General features: G+C 32.9%; 1 long non-coding RNA gene across 1 annotated transcript; it reads right to left on the bottom strand.

Moving 5' to 3' along the window:
- Positions 1-2,315: 2,315 nt before the first annotated feature.
- On the bottom strand, positions 2,316-4,131 carry LOC127730510 (uncharacterized). Its single transcript, XR_007995134.1, has 3 exons — positions 3,983-4,131; positions 2,939-3,510; positions 2,316-2,902 (listed from the first exon to the last, which is right to left on the bottom strand). It is a non-coding gene; the product is annotated as an uncharacterized LOC127730510 (long non-coding RNA).
- Between the last annotated feature and the right edge of the window lie 16,331 nt (positions 4,132-20,462).

Below are 20,462 nucleotides of genomic sequence, written 5' to 3'. Positions count from 1 at the left end.
TGGGAGTCTCGTAGTCAGAATAATGTGTCCCGGTGGGCTGCTACCTCGCGTAATATTGGCTCAGTGTGTTGGTTTTATTATAAAGCAGATTTCATATTCATTAAGTGTTCTCTACCAGATGTGTATGTAATGTTTTCCACTGGACGTTTAACACCAATTCAACATTATCATCATTATCCTTAACAGGTTAAAATATTGTTAGTAGCATAATGTTAATCTTTATTTTGTATGTAGTTATTTGTTGAGCCATAACACTAAGAACCCAAACCAAATTCAAACAGAGGAGTAAAGCTTCAAGCAAATTTCCCATGCTTTGACCCAGGACGTATATTGGAAATCACGAAAGAAGACCAACGAATAAGACACCTTTCTGTTGCTAAAAATGTCTATGATGATAAAAAGTTTGATCAAATTCCAGATAACTGAAAAAGCTTTTGTCTTCAAAATGTCAGAATATTAGATTTAATCAACCTTAGATTACTATAAAAAATAATGAGATGTGGTATGATTGTCAATGAGACAACTATCCACCAAAGTTCAAATGAAGTGAATGTAAGCAATTATAGGCAACCGTGCGGCCTTCAACAATGAAAACACCCCATACCGTATAGTCGGCTTTAAAAGGTCCTGGCATGAAAAATATGAGACAATTCAATTGAGAAAAATAACGACCAAATTTACAACAAAACAATTTACGAAAAACAAATATGACAGACATGAACTAACTACAACCGCTGAACTACAGACTCCTGACTTTGGACAGGCACATAAAGAATGTGACGGGCTTAAACATGTTTGTGAGCGTTCAATCATCCCCCAACCTGAGACAGTGGTAAGTGTTGATTTGGAACAAGCCTAAACAAATAAAAATTGTAGTGAAACTCATATCATAGGAATGCTTTGAAAGAACTTATCCATAAAATAAGACAAGTAGAAAAATCTATCTGTTAATTGAATTCAAAATCAAGAAAATCAAGAAGATTTTGAAAACTTCAAAATGTACTAAGCTATAATTCAATGAGTGGCAAATAAACAGAACTGTAGATAGTCAGATATTGTTATTGGATTGCCTGTTTACCTTCGTTCATTAGACAATTCGATCAGACCGTAGGGAAAGAATATAATAGTAATATTAATTCTGAGTTTACAGCAATGGGTGTGTCCTTCTGTCTACTGCCCTGTCTTGTGTAACTTAATCAACATTTGTCCTTTGAAGTATTCTCATCTATTTTTTTTTTTCATGTAGATTTGACTTCATGAATATGAGATGCTCAATTATGCTGATTTTAGCACACCTCAATGAATTGCATTTGTTGGTTCCACTTGGTTTAATAAAGGTACATCTGAGTTTATTTCTTAGAGGGTTTAAAAGGTGGGATAATCCAAATACAGATCCATGTTTTGAAGGTCAGTACCTAGACAAAAGTATGTAACTATGACCTACATTTTATACTTCACTGAATTGTTTAGTTTGACATTTGAGTTCATATCTGAGATCGTGTAAAATTGTATGTAATTGTGCATAGTATGTGCATCTTTGATAGAAAGTACATGTATCATGTATATGTATGCATTTAGGCAAAAGTTTATCACTGTAACATACATTTTATACTTCGCTTACATTGTTTAAGATTGAAGTTAAAGTTTAAATCTAGGCAACTAAAAATTGTTGAATCTTCTAAATTTGAAACAGATATATTTTGATTACAATGTATAATCAGCAGTCTACGTTTCATGTTTTTGTCTACTAAATTCTTTGATATTTTGTTTTCCTAGAATCTTTTATAGGATACTATATTTCATTGGTTAAGCTCATTGTTGAAGACTATATAGGACCTGTAGCTGTTCACATCTACTAGTATATTGTCTATAAAACCATTAGAATATTTTAAACGTTGTCAACGGTTAATCGATTACGTGATAAACCGTAGGAGGGGCCTTATATATATATATATATATATATTTCACAGTGAATATATCATTTTACAAACAAATTAAAATAAAAAAGATGAATTAAGTCAAGGAATTATTTTAAAATGCACAAATGTAATGCTGACAAATTGACAAAAGTAAAATTTAATAGACATGATATCAGTAATATGTATTTTATTTTAAAAGCTACATTTTACATGATTACAAAACTACTATACATCTGTTTTGACACATTAAATATTCTTTAAGACTAGTGCATGTTCTCTAAGTTTGATTAACAGCAAAACTGTCGCTAAGGAGCGTCATATTTCTAGGTCTTCGTGTCAAGCTTCGAGTAATATTAAATCATAAGCTGAAAAATGTATGGATCATCATCTAAAATAAAAACAAAAAATAAGTTTAACAGATGCTTTTTAGTCATAAGTATTGTAAAATGATGAACGTATTGTGTATTATGTTGAAACAAAATTTGTTTTGGTCAAATGTGGAAAAGAGTCGAGATTTAAGACGATTCCTACGATGACAAGGAAGAACCTAACACTTTTTCTCACTGTGTTTTGAAATTAATTTAAAAAAGGAGATGTGGTATTGGTGCAAATGACACACGAGTTTGGGACATGCATTTAACCACTGGTCTTAAGACGACTGATTTTTGACAGACATTAAAGCACTGGACTACCTACTTCTAGTTCAAGACAGGCAAATAGACTACTAAATCTGATTTGGTACAAACATTTATCCATTTGACTACATACACTTGGTTCTAGACAGATATCTAACCACCGAAGTACGAACATTTGATTTTGCACAGGCTTTTAACAACTGGATTTGGATAAGCTAATAACCACTGGACTACAGTTGGTTAGGGATAGGCAATCAACAACTCGAATAGTGACTTCTGTTCTGGAACAAGCAACTAACCACTGGATTACACCTGGTTTGGAACAAGCAACTAACCACTGGATTACACCTGGTTTGGAACAAGCAACTAACCGCTGGATTACACCTGGTTTGGAACAGGCATTTAACAATTCGAATCGCACTCGTGGTTAAGGAACGACATTCAATCACTGGACTACGAATACATGGTTTTTAACAAACACTTAACAACTTGAATATAGACACCTGACTGTGGAAAGACATTTCAATCATATATTGTGATTAAACATGTTTAAATATGATATGCTTTTCAAAATTGTAAGGACTGTTTAGTTACTATGCGATGAAGTACTGACATTAACTAACTCTGATCTGCAAGTTTTAATCTTGCAGATACACTGTATTTTAGCTTAAAATGAACGCAAACTAATTACTACAAATGAATAGAAGAATATTTGATGTAAATGTCAGCTAGACAGTCCAGAACACATAGAATTAAAATGCTTTAGAGAGCAACATGCAGTCTTCAACCAAAGTAATACCTTTCTGATATGTCAAGACTTTAAACGTCTTGAATCCAAAAAAGTCAATACATCTTACAAAAACTCTCATAGAAATATAAAAAACTAATTTTCCACATAAACAAAAACCATTCTGATTTGACATAAGACAATGACCGACGAAGTGCTGACATAGGACCTAGACATGCAAATTTGTCAGAATTTACCTAGTTATATTTAGATCTTAATCCTCCCCCTTCATTTGTTATAAACAGACTAACAAAAGGACAATGACCGACGAAGTGCTGACATAGGACCTAGACATGCAAATTTGGCAGAATTTACCTAGTTATATTTAGATCTTAATCCTCCCCCTTCATTTGTTATAAACAGACTAACAAAATGACAATGACCGACGAAGTGCTGACATAGGACCTAGACATGCAAATTTGGCAGAATTTACCTAGTTATATTTAGATCTTAATCCTCCCCCTTCATTTGTTATAAACAGACTAACAAAAGGACAATGACCGACGAAGTGCTGACATAGGACCTAGACATGCAAATTTGGCAGAATTTACCTAGTTATATTTAGATCTTAATCCTCCCCCTTCATTTGTTATAAACAGACTAACAAAATGACAATGACCGACGAAGTGCTGACATAGGACCTAGACATGCAAATTTGGCAGAATTTACCTAGTTATATTTAGATCTTAATCCTCCCCCTTCATTTGTTATAAACAGACTAACAAAATGACATCAAATAATTTAAGGAAAAAATCAGTTTGGGAAAGCTTTTCAATCTGAAATGATGGTATAATAGATATATATATATATATATATATATATATATATAACAAATAAACACAGTCATGTACAAAAAAGTAACTAAAAACAATATACTACCGTATCAAAGAATCTTAAAGTACTTAAACTGCTAATTTGAGACCATAGGTCGTCATATATTAAGTCGTTTACTGTAATTTACAGAAGATTCCATACAACAACGTTATAAAGGAAGAAACGATCATGTACAATGCCGAGAACAAACTGTACAGAATTTGAATGCAGAAAACAACAGAAACTTTTCGGTATTGCTTCAAACAAAAAAATAGTAATTAGATTTTTATTCCAAAACGCACCAGTCGCTGTCATTGACAACCAACAACACAAGTATAATCTTTATCAAAAGTCTTTAACATCAAAGAAAAAGATTTGAAATACAATTTCTAAACCTTTCAAATGATAATATCGTAAAAAGTTGGATTGAACTACCATTTTTATCATATTGTGCCATTTGGTTCATATTTTTTAAGCAAAATTGTTTTACATTAATCAGTTCTACACACGGTTATATCTCATATTTATTTGTTAATACGTGAAAAAAAAAAAACATGTACCCTAAGGTGGATTTTAAAAAGACTTAATGAATGTTAGACATTTCTACAATCAAATATACTTACAAATTCTAACCCAAGTTGTTCAATGAATTTCCTGTGGCGTTTGTAAGGTCAAGGAGAAGCAAGAATCCGAACACTGAAATAAGTATAATATGTCATACGATTATTGTTTAATTCAATATATCATGAACAATAAATATTGGAAATATTAGCTCTATATGAGTACCTATTAAAATTTATAAAATGGTTTTGCAGTGTACAAATTTTTTCGTATATGATGTACTAAAATTCAAACTTTTAGCCGGAAAAAAGATAATACAAAGAAATCGGATTTGTGAGATTTATAATTGAGGGAGATATATCTTAATGGTGCACTTTTTTGTTATACAAAAGTAGACTTACAGTAGTTAAGAAGTTTGGCTCCTTTGAGTTGAGCTGTGGCAGCGTTTCCATAGTTGTACAGTCCGGTCTGTTGTCTGTAGGCATTATATTGATTGTGGTAGTAAGCTGGGTATCCTGATTGGTATCCGGATTGGTATCCGTATTGCTGGGCCACGACGAAAGCAACAAGGCATGGGAGCAGGACAAGGATGATGGATTTGTTCATTTTGATGGTATTTGATGACTACAATTAAGAAATATAATTAACACTGGAATCTGACCAATTAACGCGAAGGCCAATTGCGGTTGGTTTTAAACGACTTGTTTTGTCAAAATATCTATGATCGATCCCTATACAATAAAACAAAGTACTGAACAATTCCCCCGAAAAACAAAAGTTACAAAAAAAAGAAAGAAAAAAAAGCAAAACAAAAAGCAAATTCACCTCCTAAATAAACAAAATAATTAAATAAAAAGCTATCAAACAAAAATAAAAAGTGAAAAAAAAATAAAACCTAGATGATAATTTTTGTTTTTCTGTCAATTATTACTTTCAGTATTTTTTTCTGTTAATCATGTGATCTCGGGGTTTGTTTTCATAAAGGAAAACATCATATCATATCTGTCGTATTAAAGATATTCTAATATATATAAATAGTGAAAAATTGTTATAAATTCCATGAAAACATATTGCAAATGGCAAGTAAAAATTGGTAAAATGGTTTTTCACAATGTCGTTATTTGTGTAAGTTTAAAAACAAATGAAATCGTTTGTTAGATATGAATTAAGCATAATTCAGCTATAAGACTCACCTTGAGATATCTGATTGAGAGTTATCTGTACGAAATAATTCTAAAGGTCTTTATATACTGTCAAGCAAAATTTTGCAAGTTTACATCATATACATAGGAACCACATACATGTATAATATAAATCGACAGTTTATGTAAGTCTATGTAATACGTCAATTTAGTTGTACACCAGACCAGGAACTTTTCTGTAAGGATATATGCTATTATAAACTGTTATATTAAATATAACGTAGTCTGAGATTATCAATTCGAAGATAGAAACATAAACATATAAAGGATATAAGTAAATATAAATATAATATGAAGTGGTACTATTGGCATTAAGACAAATATCAACTTAAAGACAAAGGGACAAAGATGTTTATATCTACTGGTCACTTCATACGCATTTGAAATATAAGCAAAACTATAACATCCAGTAAGATATTAAAGACTCCGGATGACAAAATACAAGCTTACCGATTTAATTAGATGATCAATAAACAAACTGTATTTAAATCTATACAACATATAAGTATACCATATTATCAAATAATTCTATAATAACTTATTTTTTATACAGTTCCTTTTTTATGCGTATTTTTGATACTCTTTTTTGTCTTTTCTTACATATTTTAATTTTATTAAGTGTGTGTACACACCTATTCTTAAATATTTTACTCTATTCAGGGTGCGTACACCCCAGAAGGGATGACAACTTAAGTTAATTATGATTTTGTACTCAAGTCTTATTTTCCACTTATATTTTCGAAATCGCCTATTAAATTTTAAGCGCTACTATATGCATAATTGCGATTAATTGTTATCATCTATTGTCAATAGGATTTACCGTCTCCTTTTATATATTTAACACTGAAACGTGTCATTCCCCTCGAACCGTATCCAATTCCCCAAATCGTGTCCTGTCGTCGTCATTTTATTCCCAAACGTGCCTAAATGGCGTGGGATGTGTACTGAATGATACTTTAGTCTTAGAAAACATAATTAATTTATTAGTTGTAAATGGCTTTGAATTATCTTTCAGTATCTGCGAGTTCTCTTAAATTGGTGCTTTGTGTCTTTTGTTTTTATAATATTGGTTTATTTGTGCTTCGTATCGATTTATTGAGATAAGCAATTTGAAACTGATTTTACAGTTTCTTCTTATGTTGTGATGTAACACCACTGTCCTAGGCAGGTAAGGGGAGGGTTGGGCGATCACAAACATATGTTAAACCCAGCCACATTCTTTATGTGCCTGTCCCAAGTCACGAGCCTGTAATTCAGTGGTTGTCGTTGGTTCATGTCTGTCATACTGTTATTTGTTTTTCGTAATTTGTATTGTATAAACTAAGCCGTTAGTTTTCTCGTTAGAATTATTTCACATTTTCCATGTCGGGGCCTTTGAAAGCTGCCTATACGGTATTAGTGTTTCTCATGGTTGAATGCCGTACGATGACATATAAATGCTGTTATCTTTGGGATTTGAACTCTGGTGGATAGGTGTCTCATTAGAAATCATACCACATCTCATTTTTTATATTGGAAGCTTAAACGTGTCCTTTCATTTACGCCCCAATCGTCTCCATTTTTGGAAACGCCCAAACGTGTCCATCTTAGACTACGAAAGACAATTCCGTTATTATGGCAATAGGTTGGAAACATATCCTGACAAGTAGATTTAATGAAAAAAGACTTTTTAGGGATTGTTTTCGTCAATAAATTTGTGATAATTTGCGAAAGTATTAAAATTTGATTTTGATTTTATGAAAGCTCAACAAGGTTGTTGCTTTGTTCATTTTACTTTGCTTTTTAAGTGAAGTGTAAAAGTTTGAGATGATTAAAATGTCACTGATGAGGTAGAAGTTATTAATAAATTAACTCCAAAAGGAGTTGACGAGGTGCATCAACAAGTTGGACATCTTCTGATAAACGTGTATAATTGCCACATTTAGGAGAGGGATTAACATACTGATCCGAAAATGAATAAAACTCTGTAAAATCACTTTTTATTATGCTACTCTTTCTATTATCTCATATCCTGTTATACCATCCTTCACTGCGTACGATATTACACGTCTTGAGCATTCTCTATCCGAATTACCACTGCTTCCCTACAGTATAATAGCTTCCGCTGAACATGGCGATTATCTTATAAATGACAGGATTTGTGCAATAGTCAACTGTATCAACTTTATTATGATTGTGGATGTGTTCGTTCAAACATTTGTTCTACCAAATCTTTCTATTTGATTCATTGAAGCATTTTTAAAGTATTCCGTGATTCCAAAATTGATAAATCCATTATTAGGTTAGCTTCCCTGAAGTTCCAAGTTATTACAAAAACATGGATATGAAGAGAAAGATATCATTAAAAAGGATAAACTATACTAGAGCAAATACGAATCTTTGCGTAAAAAAAAACTGTTTTGAATTACAAAGTTTTAAGTTATGATGTGTAAGTAATACTTTCAAAGTTATCCGGTGGTACTTGTCGACAAGACGGATTTTTTTTGCATGATTCTTGAGCGCATGCTCATTGTTTGAATTTTCGTGCGTACGAATTTATTTTGAGTTTGTGGAATAAAGTGTAAACATTTCTTTAATCTGCAATAAACCAGAAACATGTTTCTCTTTTAATGAGATTAATCTTATCGTACAGCTACGAACACATGAACATCACAGTCACTATGCTCACAGAGGTCTGGGGTCTAATGTTGCACAGAACTTTGAGTACGTGCAATTGAGACATAACTAAACAATATTCAGTCTTTGTGGTGATGTTTTCGTTGCTATGGTTACATTGAGTATCGATTCCTATTAATGAAGTACTCTGTGATTAGACATAATCCAGACACCTACTCTCTCGAAGTAAAAAAAAAAAGGCGCTTCCGGGAGCAAATTCAACTGAAATTGAATTCTTGTGAATTCAAAAAATCTTTTCCTCACAACAAAATAATCGTTGGAAAGAATGCAAAATGCTCTTTAATTGTTATTACGGCAGTAATGTGGCATTACAATGTATCCTAACGACACGATAACGTGTGTACATGCACGAACGAAGGTTTTAAAAGAGGAATTAAAACGGTCAACAATAAAAATAAAACTTGAAATCAATGATTTTAACTACACAAACTAATATTTTTCTAAAAAGATGACAGTTGGCATATGTATAGAATTTAGCAAAAAAAAAAAAAAAAAAAGTACAAACGTTTGGTATTGCTAAATCAAATAAGTTAATTTGATTTATAACTGGAATGGCAGCTCATGCAGATGTGACTCATGCATATCTTACGTAATATCATTTTAAAATCTAATTTATGCTGTTGGTGCTTTGTTTGGTAATCTATGTGTTCCACTTTAGATAATTATCTATGTCTAAGTCTATGACAAATATAGGAGATTTTTTAAGCGCATAAACTCCATGTTATTGAAGCAATCACAATGTGTGATTTTGATAAAAAACAAACTTTATTTATTTCGAAAGATGTCACTGTAGAAGACCAGAACAACGACTTTACTCAAGAAATCTTAAATGATGGAACGAAACCCTCATGTAATCAAAACTTCAAAATTGTACAACATATGTAAAAACGTGATAAATTTAAGGAGTCTTTATAATTTTTTTCTGTAATATTTGCTTATAAATGAAAATTCAATTGTGAAGAATTTGAAGATTTTGATGAAAACTTTTAACCTACCGAATTAGACTTATCACCGGGTTTGTACTTACATAAGCAACATGACGGGTGCCACATGTGGAGCAGGATCTGCTGACCCTTCAAGAGCACTTGAGATCACCCCAGTTTTTGGTGGAGTTCGTGTTGCTCAGTCTTTAGTTTTCTATGTTGTATTTGGTATACTGTTGTTTGTCTTTTGTTCTTTTTTTTTTGTCATGGCATTGTCATTTTTTTTTCGACTTATGAGTTTGAATGTCACTTTGGTATCATACGCCTCTAGATAAAATCATTATTTAGTTTATATAGACAAAATTATATTTGATGACTCAAGTCTGTTTTAATGTTAACAGTAGTCAGTATGCTGACAATGAATGTCATTGATGCAGTCATTTCCTGGAATCAATATGAGAATATTGCATGAGAAACGGCGAATTTATGAAAAATATGTTATACGTCATGTCAGTAGTGAAGCACTGACCACTCAGCTGGTGATATCCTCGGGAACTAGTAGTCCACTGGCAGCGATATAGACCCAGTGTTAGAACAGTACTGAAGCACTGACCACTCAGCTGGTGATATCCTCGGGAACTAGTAGTTCACTGGCAGCGATATAGACCCAGTGTTAGAACAGTACTGAAGCACCGACCACTCAGCTGGTGATATCCTCGGGAACTAGTAGTTCACTGGCAGCGATATAGACCCAGTGTTAGAACAGTACTGAAGCACTGACCACTCAGCTGGTGATATCCTCGGGAACTAGTAGTCCACTGGTATAGACCCAGTGTTAGAACAGTACTGAAGCACTGACCACTCAGCTGGTGATATCGGGAACTAGTAGTCCACTGGCAGCGATATAGACCCAGTGTTAGAACAGTACTGAAGCACTGACCAGTCAGCTGGTGATATCCTCGGGAACTAGTAGTTCACTGGCAGCGATATATACCAAGTGTTAGAACAGTACTGAAGCACTGACCACTCAGCTGGTGATATCCTCGGGAACTAGTAGTCCACTGGTATAGACCCAGTGACAGTGTTAGAACAGTACTGAAGCACTTACCACTCAGCTGGTGATATCCTCGGGAACTAGTAGTCCACTGGCAGCGATATAGACCCAGTGTTAGAACAGTACTGAAGCACTGACCACTCAGCTGGTGATATCCTCGGGAACTAGTAGTTCACTGGCAGCGATATAGACCCAGTGTTAGAACAGTACTGAAGCAGTGACCACTCAGCTGGTGATATCCTCGGGAACTAGTAGTCCACTGGTATAGACCCAGTGACAGTGTTAGAACAGTACTGAAGCACTGACCACTCAGCTGGTGATATCCTCGGGAACTAGTAGTCCACTGGCAGCGATATAGACCCATTGTTAGAACAGTACTGAAGCACTGACCACTCAGCTGGTGATATCCTCGGGAACTAGTAGTCCACTGGCAGCGATATAGACCCAGTGTTAGAAAATGAAAATAACACTATTTATTACATTGGTTGCGAGGAACTACCATGAATTCCTACCGATAATTTCACATGTGAAATAAATTTGTAATTTCACACCTCTGTCGTCATACAACAATTGATGTGATCAAGACATTGTCGATGATGTTGCATCAAAACAAATATGTTTATTTCCATTAAAAGTCCATTACCAATGCAGTAAAAAATAACTAATCGAAAAATTGATAATCGAAAAATATTCAACTCGTGACCGAAGAACTCGTGTGATACGCGCATTCGTAAATTGATATGTTGTTCGGTAACTTGTTGAACATTTTTTATAGAGATATAAGAAGATGTGGTATGAGTGCCAATGAGACAACTCTCCATCCAAGTCAAAATTTATTAAAGTAAACCATTATAGGTCACAGTACGGTCTTCAACACGGAGCCTTGGCTCACACCGAACAGTAAGCTATAAAGGGCCCCAAAAATTACTAGTGTAAAACCATTCAAACGGGAAACCAACGGTCTAATCTATATAAAAAACGAGAAACGAGAAACACTTATGAACTACATCAACAAACGACAACTACTGAACATCAGATTCCTGACTTAGGACAGGTGCAAACAAATGCAGCGGGTTTAAACGTTTTAATGGTACCAAACCTTCACCCTTTTTCTGAAACAATAGTGTAACATCACAACATAGAAAGACACACTATAAAATATCAACTGAAATAGCTTAACTCAATCAAAGGACATATTAACACCAGTGAACAAACACTGTACAAATAAATTTGACCTATGATACAATGTAAATACAAAATAAATAAACTAAGGGAAGAACAATAAAAGTGACATGTTATATCGGTATGAAATGTTAAACAATTTAAGAAAAACAATATGCTCGAACAAAAATATCAGCCATTTGCAATAACTTTAAACACAGGTAAATTAAAAAAATATTGTTGTTAGGTATACGTGTACAGTTCCAATAGAGAAAGGAAATATTTTTACAAAATAAATAATTTTGATGTTGATGGTACGAAGTGAAAATTTATAGTAATACCAAACACTTATCAAAGCTGGTATATAGACCAGATATAACCCTGAATAACATTAAATAACAAAAAAACATTACAATTAGTATCAACAGGTCAAATAAACAAGAAAGTACGATATGAGAGTACTCGCAGTTACTGACTGCTAGTTAAAAGCTAAAACAGTTAATAATAAAAAATCATGCACCAGAGACTTAAATCAACTGAAACACATCCCAGGGATTTAGTATTTTAACGTCATGGACAGTCAAAGAAGACATGACTAGTGCAATGCCAAAAATAAATGTATCGACAGACAGTAGGATAGTTAGGAGTTTAACCTCTTTATAGATCAAAATGAACGTGGGTGTGTTTTTATACATCCCGTTTGAAAAGAATACAAATTTAGTTATGTTTTAATTTGCTGATGACAAAATCGATATTAGTGCCAATGTAAACTATATTCAAAGATCTAATTACAACATTGGTAAGATAACCTTTACTAATAAGTTTGTTTAAAGGTTCGATGAGTTTACACGGATCACATAGTGATTTCCGCGCTTTAAGTACAATATTACCGTAAAATTTAGGATGTGAAATACCGTTTTTAATCAGTTTTCTACAGTTGCAGCCAAATTTACTAATCAAATCTTTGTATCTATGAAAGAACTTAGCAAAAGTTTTATGTAATTTATGGTAACGAAATCCCTGACTTAGTAATTTACCAGTGATGCATTGATTACGTTCGTTAAAATCTATGACAGCACTACACACACTGGCAGAACGAACGAGTTGGGATATATAAACACCGCATGATGGAGCCAAAGGAACATCGCCGTCTAAAAAAGGAAAATTAACAATAGGGAATGAAAAATCGTCTCTTTTGTCGTAAATTTTCGTATGGAGTTTTCCTTTAGAGATTGAAATGTCCAAATCCAGAAAAGGACAACTACTGCTGTTTATGTTAGATTAAGTTAAAGTAAGTTCTATTGGGTAAATTTCGGTATTATATTTAGAGAACTCTGGATTATTTAACAAAAAATATCATCTAGATAACGGAAGGTATCGTTGAATGTATCAACCAAATGTAACAATGACGTGTCTTTACTGAGTTTGGTCATAAACTGAGATTCATAGCAATACAGGAATAAATCTGCTATTAAAGGGACGCAGTTAATGCCCATAGGAATACCTACTACTTGTCGATACACTTAATCGCCGAAACGTACATATATGTTGTCCAGGAGAAAATCTAAAGCTTCAATCATATCTTCACATTCCCAGTAAGTGTATCTAGCATACTTTCCTTTTTCGTTACAGAAAAGGGCTTTAAACGAGTTACAGCAAATAAATTTGTTATGAGATTTTTCAAAAGACCATTTAATTAAATATGAAAAACTTTTTCTTGATAAGATTGTGTGGAAGTGTAGTATAGAGAGTAGAAAAATCATAACTGTCAACAGAATTAAAAGGACCATCAAAATAAAATTGAGAATGGAAATGGGGAATGTGTCAAAGAGACAACAACCCGACCATAGAACAGACAACAGCAGAAGGTCACCAACAGGTCTTCAATGCAGCGAGAAATTCCCGCACCCGGAGGCGTCCTTCAGCTGGCCCCTAAACAAATATATATACTAGTTCAGTGATAATGAACGCCATACTAAACTCCAAATTGTACACAAGAAACTAAAATTAAAAATAATACAAGACTAACAAAGGCTAGAGGCTCCTGACTTGGGACAGGCGCAAAAATGCGGCGGGGTTAAACATGTTTATGAGATCTCAACCCTCCCCCTATACCTCTAGCCAATGTAGAAAAGTAAACGCATAACAATACGCACATTAAAATTCAGTTCAAGAGAAGTCCGAGTCTGATGTCAGAAGATGTAAAAGCATGTATTTCATCTAAAACCTCTAAAGAATTTTTGACACTCCAAAAATAATTAATACCATTATTTTCATAAGCTTTATTACAAAAGTTAATAACAAGTTCTTTGATAGTAGTAAGGGGGGTAGTTAGAAGCACTGATAGATTGGTAGTAGAACACTTACTAGATGCGGAGATGAAACAGAATTTAAATGGTTTTTTGTGCAATTTAGGTAACCAGCACATAGTAGGGACTTTCAAATGTTCGGAAGAGGCTTTAAGCTGGGTAGTGGCAGTGATATGCTTGTTTACAATTTGACTCTCTGTGGAGCGTACGGACCTGAATGTAGATGAATTTGTAATTTCGTTTTGGAGAAATGCGTCACACCACCACTACATTATTTGCTGCTTTGTCTGCCGTTACGAACACAAACCGCTTTGCGAGTACTTGTGAGTTTATTTTTTATTCTGGAAATGGGAATATCATGGACCCTATTACTAATTTCAGAATTGTTTTCAAAATGAGATATACGAATATTAACAGTATTCATAATTTTATTCAAATAACTGTCTAGAGATTTTTTATCAGATTTTTCACGTTTACACCAACTTTTACGGTAGACAGACAGAGCATCTTTAATGACCTGACGACACTGTTTCCAATCTATTTTAGATGGAGGACGATATTTCGGTCCTTTCTTAAGAAAAGTTATGACCTCACGGTCTTCGACGATGTTGAGGTCTCCTATAAGGACATGACCATAGGGAACATATCTAAAACTAGATGTTTCACAATCTCAAGTGGAAGGAACATTATTTTCTATATTGACGTCTGATGTAACTGACGTATAATTAAAAATCAAACTTCTGCTGGTTTTTTTTTTATAAGAATACGAAATAATAGGTGTTTCTATATTATCAAAATATGGAGGTATTTGGCTTTGGATGGTAGAGTCATTGAATATACTAGATAAGTTAATAAAATCAATACCTCTATTTATATATTTTAATTTAAGAAAATGCCGTTTATGATTTTCAGGTTTATCGATACTAGGAAATAGCCTATGATGACAAAAGGCTGTAATAATACGGGTGTATTCATACATTGGACTAAAAAAAGAAATTGTATCACACTCCAGAAAAATAGCATATAATTTACTTATTGGTATCTGACCCAGTTTGCATAATACTTGATGTCTGCCATTATTTTTTATTATAGATAACAGATCAGCAAGTGTATAATTTATACGATGTTCAATACGTTGATTACGGTTTTTGCGTTTACCATGAGACCTTTTATTTCTAAGTCGTTTATCGACAATATTAATGACATCGATTGAAGTGTTAGTTATGTTCCCCTGTCCTAATATTTTGTCATGAAGACCGAGATGATAAGCTGTTTGAAGTCTTTTTATCCAAAATATTTCGCGAACTTCACGTGATTTTTCAAATTGCTTGCGTGATTCTCCTGGATGTTTCTGAACGGTTTCAAGTGGTTGGAATTTAATAAATTTGTGATTATGCTTATGTAAATGTTGATATATCAAATTTTAGATTTTTTTAGGTCTACGAAAGCGGTAAAGGTGTTCTTGATTTCTTTTGTAATACGCTCTTCCCGTCTGTCCCACATATTGAATACCACACTTAGGTTGGGTTCAAGTTACAACATATATAAGATTTTGAGTTTTTCAAGTAATGTCACAGGAAAAGGAGAGCGAAAAAGCTCTCCCGTTCACTGTTGACCGTACAGTATTTTGTGAAGTTAATCTAAAACAGGTTAGTCACTTTTTGGCATTGCACGGGAAAATTTGTGGATATCCACGCGCATTTTTGTTAAACAATAAATACGTTTGTTTAAGCACGTGGATATCCTAGAAGATTCTTTCCATTACGTAAAATCATGAAAATTAAATAGGGGTATAGGAAAAATAAAAAAGACCGGAGGTTGTAACAATGAATAAGGATCACAATTACGGAATAGGAAATAATAGGCAAAGCAGTAAAAGAAATCTTACAAAAACTGTTATAAAAGGCCCGACGTAAAGACTTAAGAAAACCATAGCAGGGAGCAATAATAAAAATAGCAGTGGATGAGTATTTATACATCCAAACACCATAATATATAATTGACAATTAAGAACAAAGATATAATAAACATGTGAAAGCTCTCTCACAGATCAAATATTAATATATATATAGATATATATAAGTACGTCTGAACCAGTGACAACTCTATGATAGATTTCATCCATCGGATCACCAGTGATGGTGATACAAGGCTGAAAATACATTCTGTATATATAATTCGTCTAAATAACAGCCTAACAATGTTAGATATATATATATATATATTCAAATATTATATATATTAATATTTGAATTCTTGGATAAGTCATTCCTTGAATAATAAAGGTTTGTCTGAAGTCCTTTTCTGGATTTACTTTCACCAGACGCTAAAACCCAAAAAATTGAAAGCCATTTTGAAGTTTTCAACTTTGTTTAACCGTTTTGATTCGAGCTTGTGTAGACAAAATGCGCGTCTGGTGTAATAAAATTATAAGCCTGGTATCTTTGATAATTTTTTTTTAAAAACAAGAAACTTTATTATATGTTACAAGCATATTAAATTCCAGTTATAAAATCTGGGGACATCACTAAGCTGATAATCTTGAGTAAGCTCAAATCAGTTTTTTAGAACGTGTATTTAGAGTTAAGACATCTAGTACTTTAATTACATGATAAACTGTGTGATCGAGATAGGTAGGTACCCTTTGTGTATAATAGAGACTTACTATATACACCGATAACCAAAATAAATAAAAAACTTCCTGCTAAAAATGATACAAAGTCATATTGCATTGCTTTGTAAGGTATTAAAACTAAACGGTCCCAAGAGCCTGTAGTCGCTCACCTTGTTTACAGTAGAGAAGAATAAAACGGAATTTACACATGTGAGACAATTTCAAACTGATTTGAAAAAAAAGTGAACATTTGGCAAATGTCAACCAAACTTTGTAGTACTTGTCATTTCAAGTCTTGTCACAACTCTTAGTTTTTAATCAAGTTTTTAGGTGTTTGCATCTTCGTTGGCAGGCATGGTCATTGGGCAGAATTAAAAAAAAAAACTACATCAGGACTATTCCAGAAGACTTTTATGATAATTGGCCTAGTAGTTTAAGACAATAACATTTTAAGTGATTTTTTGCTGAATTATGAATAGTTAGTAACAGTGGCCATTATCGAGAAAAATATCATTACTGGAATGCTAAAATTGCCAAATGACAACACGCTGAAACAGTGATCGATAATTGAATTATAACGATATGTCACAACCCTACGTTTGTATCAGTTATATTTTTGTGTTTATAGGCGACATAGTTCTGAAAGAGGACATCACCAACAAGTGGTTTAAATCGGCCATATTGTTTCGGAGGAGGAGATTTTTAAAAGATGTTTTGGACATTTTCTCTTTTTTTCAGTATTGGTGGCCATTTTGAGAATATTATAATTAATTGAATGCCAAAATTACCACACTTCAACTTTAATGGTATGACACAACCCTATATTTGTATCAGTTCTATTTTTAGTAACGGCGACCATTTTGGATGGAGGGTAAATATCGGATATAGATTGGTAAGGGGACTATCAAATGATCATACATTTCAAGGTTGGTGTCATTGGCCCAGTGGTTTTAGAGTAGAAAATAAAAATGTAAAATATCAAGGTCCTATGTAAAACTATGTAAAGTAGAGTCAGTCATCTTGATTTTTTTTATCAGCATAAAAAAACAACACAAATTTCGTTGAGACCATGATCTGATCATTCAGGCATTATATCACTACAATTTGTTTTACAGTTCCTAATTAAGATAATTAAATAGGGGTATAGGAAAAATAAAAAAGACCGGAGGTTGTAACAATGAATAAGGATCACAATTACGGAATAGGAAATAATAGGCAAAGCAGTAAAAGAAATCTTACAAAAACTGTTATAAAAGGCCCGACGTAAAGACTTTTAAAGTATTACAACACTGACATATAACAAACACAGGGCAAAAACAGAGATTGTAAGAAATCTAAGTAAAACCATAGCAGGGAGCAATAATAAAAATAGCAGGCGTGGATGAGTATTTATACATCCAAACACCATAATATATAATTGACGATTAAGAACAAAGATATAATAAACATGTGAAAGCTCTCTCACAGATCAAATATTAATATATATATAGATATATATATAAGTACGTCTGAACCAGTGACAACTCTATGATAGATTTCATCCATCGGATCACCAGTGATGGTGATATAAGGCTGAAAATACATTCTGTATATATAATCCGTCTAAATAACAGCCTAACAATGTTAGATATCTGTATATATATATATATTCAAATATTAATATATATATATATATCTATATATATATTAATATATGAATTCTTGGATAAGTCATTCCTTGAATAATAAAGGTTTGTCTGAAGTCCTTTTCTGGATTTACTTTCACTAGAAGCTAAAACCCAAAAAAATTGAAAGCCATTTTGAAGTTTTCAACTTTGTTTTAGATTTGGCTTACCGTTTTGATTCGAGCTTGTGTAGACAAAATGTTCGTCTGGTGTAATAAAATTATAAGCCTGGTATCTTTGATGACTTTTTTTTTAAAAACAAGAAACTTTATTATATGTATCAAGTATATTAAATTCAAGTTATAAAATCTGGGGACATCACTAAGCTGATAATCTTGAGAAAGCTCATATCAGTTTTTTTTAGAACGTGTATTTCGAGTTAAGACATCTAGTACTTTAATTACATGATAAACTGTGTGATCGAGTTAGGTAGGTACCCTTTATATATAATAGAGACTTACTACTAGTATATACACCGATAACCAAAGTAAATAAAAACGTTCCTGCTAAAAAAAAATGTTTGAAAGAGCATTTGTTTATCATCATGGTGAAAAAAAACCTGGGCTTTTGAATTTCGAAACATATTAGATCGTTATGGTTGTCAAAATGTCCAATGATAACAAACTCATATTGCATTGTTTTGCAAGGTATTAAAACCAGAGGGTCCCAAGTGCCTGTAGTCGCTCTACTTGCTTACAGTAGATAAGAATAAAACGGAATTTACACATGTGAGACAATTTCAAACTGATTTGAAAAAAAAGTGAAAATTTGGCAAATGTCAACCAAACTTAGTACTTGTCATTTCAAGTCTTGTCACAACTCTTAGTTTTAATCAAGTTTTTAGGTGTTTGCATATTCGTTGGCAGGCATGGTCATTGGACAGAATTAAAAAAAATAAACTACATCAGGACTTTTCCAGAAGAGTTTTATGATAATTGGCCCAGTAGTTTAAGACAATAACATTTTAAGTGATTTTTTGCTGAATTATGAATAGTTAGTAACAGTGGCCATTATCGAGAAAAATATCATTACTGGAATGCTAAAATTGCCAAATGACAACACGCTGATACAGTGATCGATAATTAAATTATAACGATATGTCACAACCCTACGTTTGTATCAGTTATATTTTTGTGTTTATAGGCGACATAGTTCTGAAAGAGGACATCACCAACAAGTGGTTTAAATCGGCCATATTGTTTCGGAGGAGGAGATTTTTAAAAGATGTTTTGGACATTTTCTCTTTTTTTCAGTATTGGTGGCCATTTTGAGAATATTATAATTAATTGAATGCCAAAATTACCACACTTCAACTTTAATGGTATGACACAACCCTATATTTGTATCAGTTCTATTTTTAGTAACGGCGACCATTTTGGATGGAGGGTAAATATCGGATATAGATTGGTAAGGGGACTATCAAATGATCATACATTTCAAGGTTGGTGTCATTGGCCCAGTGGTTTTAGAGTAGAAAATAAAAATGTAAAATATCAAGGTCCTATGTAAAACTATGTAAAGTAGAGTCAGTCATCTTGATTTTTTTTATCAGCATAAAAAACAACACAAATTTCGTTGAGACCATGATCTGATCATTCAGGCATTATATCACTACAATTTGTTTTACAGTTCCTGAGAAGAAGCTATTTGTTTGGATTTCCTCTAGGATCATATGTTTAAATATGTAGTGGTAGCCATCTGGGATTTTGGATTGTCATCGAAAACACCAACTCATAATTTGGCCCTAAAAATCTGAAAAAAAAATTTAACTGCGATAATGTTGTGAAAATTTGCTGAAAACATTCTTTAAATGTCCCAGTGTTTCAGCTAACGAGATAATCACCAATTGCGTCATTAGTGATATATTTGTGACATCATAAATGTAGATGAATTTCAATAAAACATGATTTTGTACATTATTTGCTAAAACTTATGACAGTCATCTGAAAAATTAACAGTAGCGCCAACCCTCGCCCACAAATAGCTTTGCTGAAATATTCTATGAATATACCAATTTTCTTTTCTTTTCAACAAAAATATCGATGGGCACACGGCTCCACATATGAAATTATACAAAAAGGTCGAAAAAGGTGACAAATGTCTAGGAAGGAGGACTAAAATGAAATGTATCTATATTTCAAGGT

Source organism: Mytilus californianus, unplaced genomic scaffold (assembly GCF_021869535.1).
Source record: "Mytilus californianus isolate M0D057914Y unplaced genomic scaffold, xbMytCali1.0.p SCAF_2, whole genome shotgun sequence".
In the NCBI taxonomy this organism is placed as follows: Eukaryota; Metazoa; Mollusca; class Bivalvia; order Mytilida; family Mytilidae; genus Mytilus; species Mytilus californianus.
This window is presented reverse-complemented; position numbering and strand designations above follow the sequence as displayed.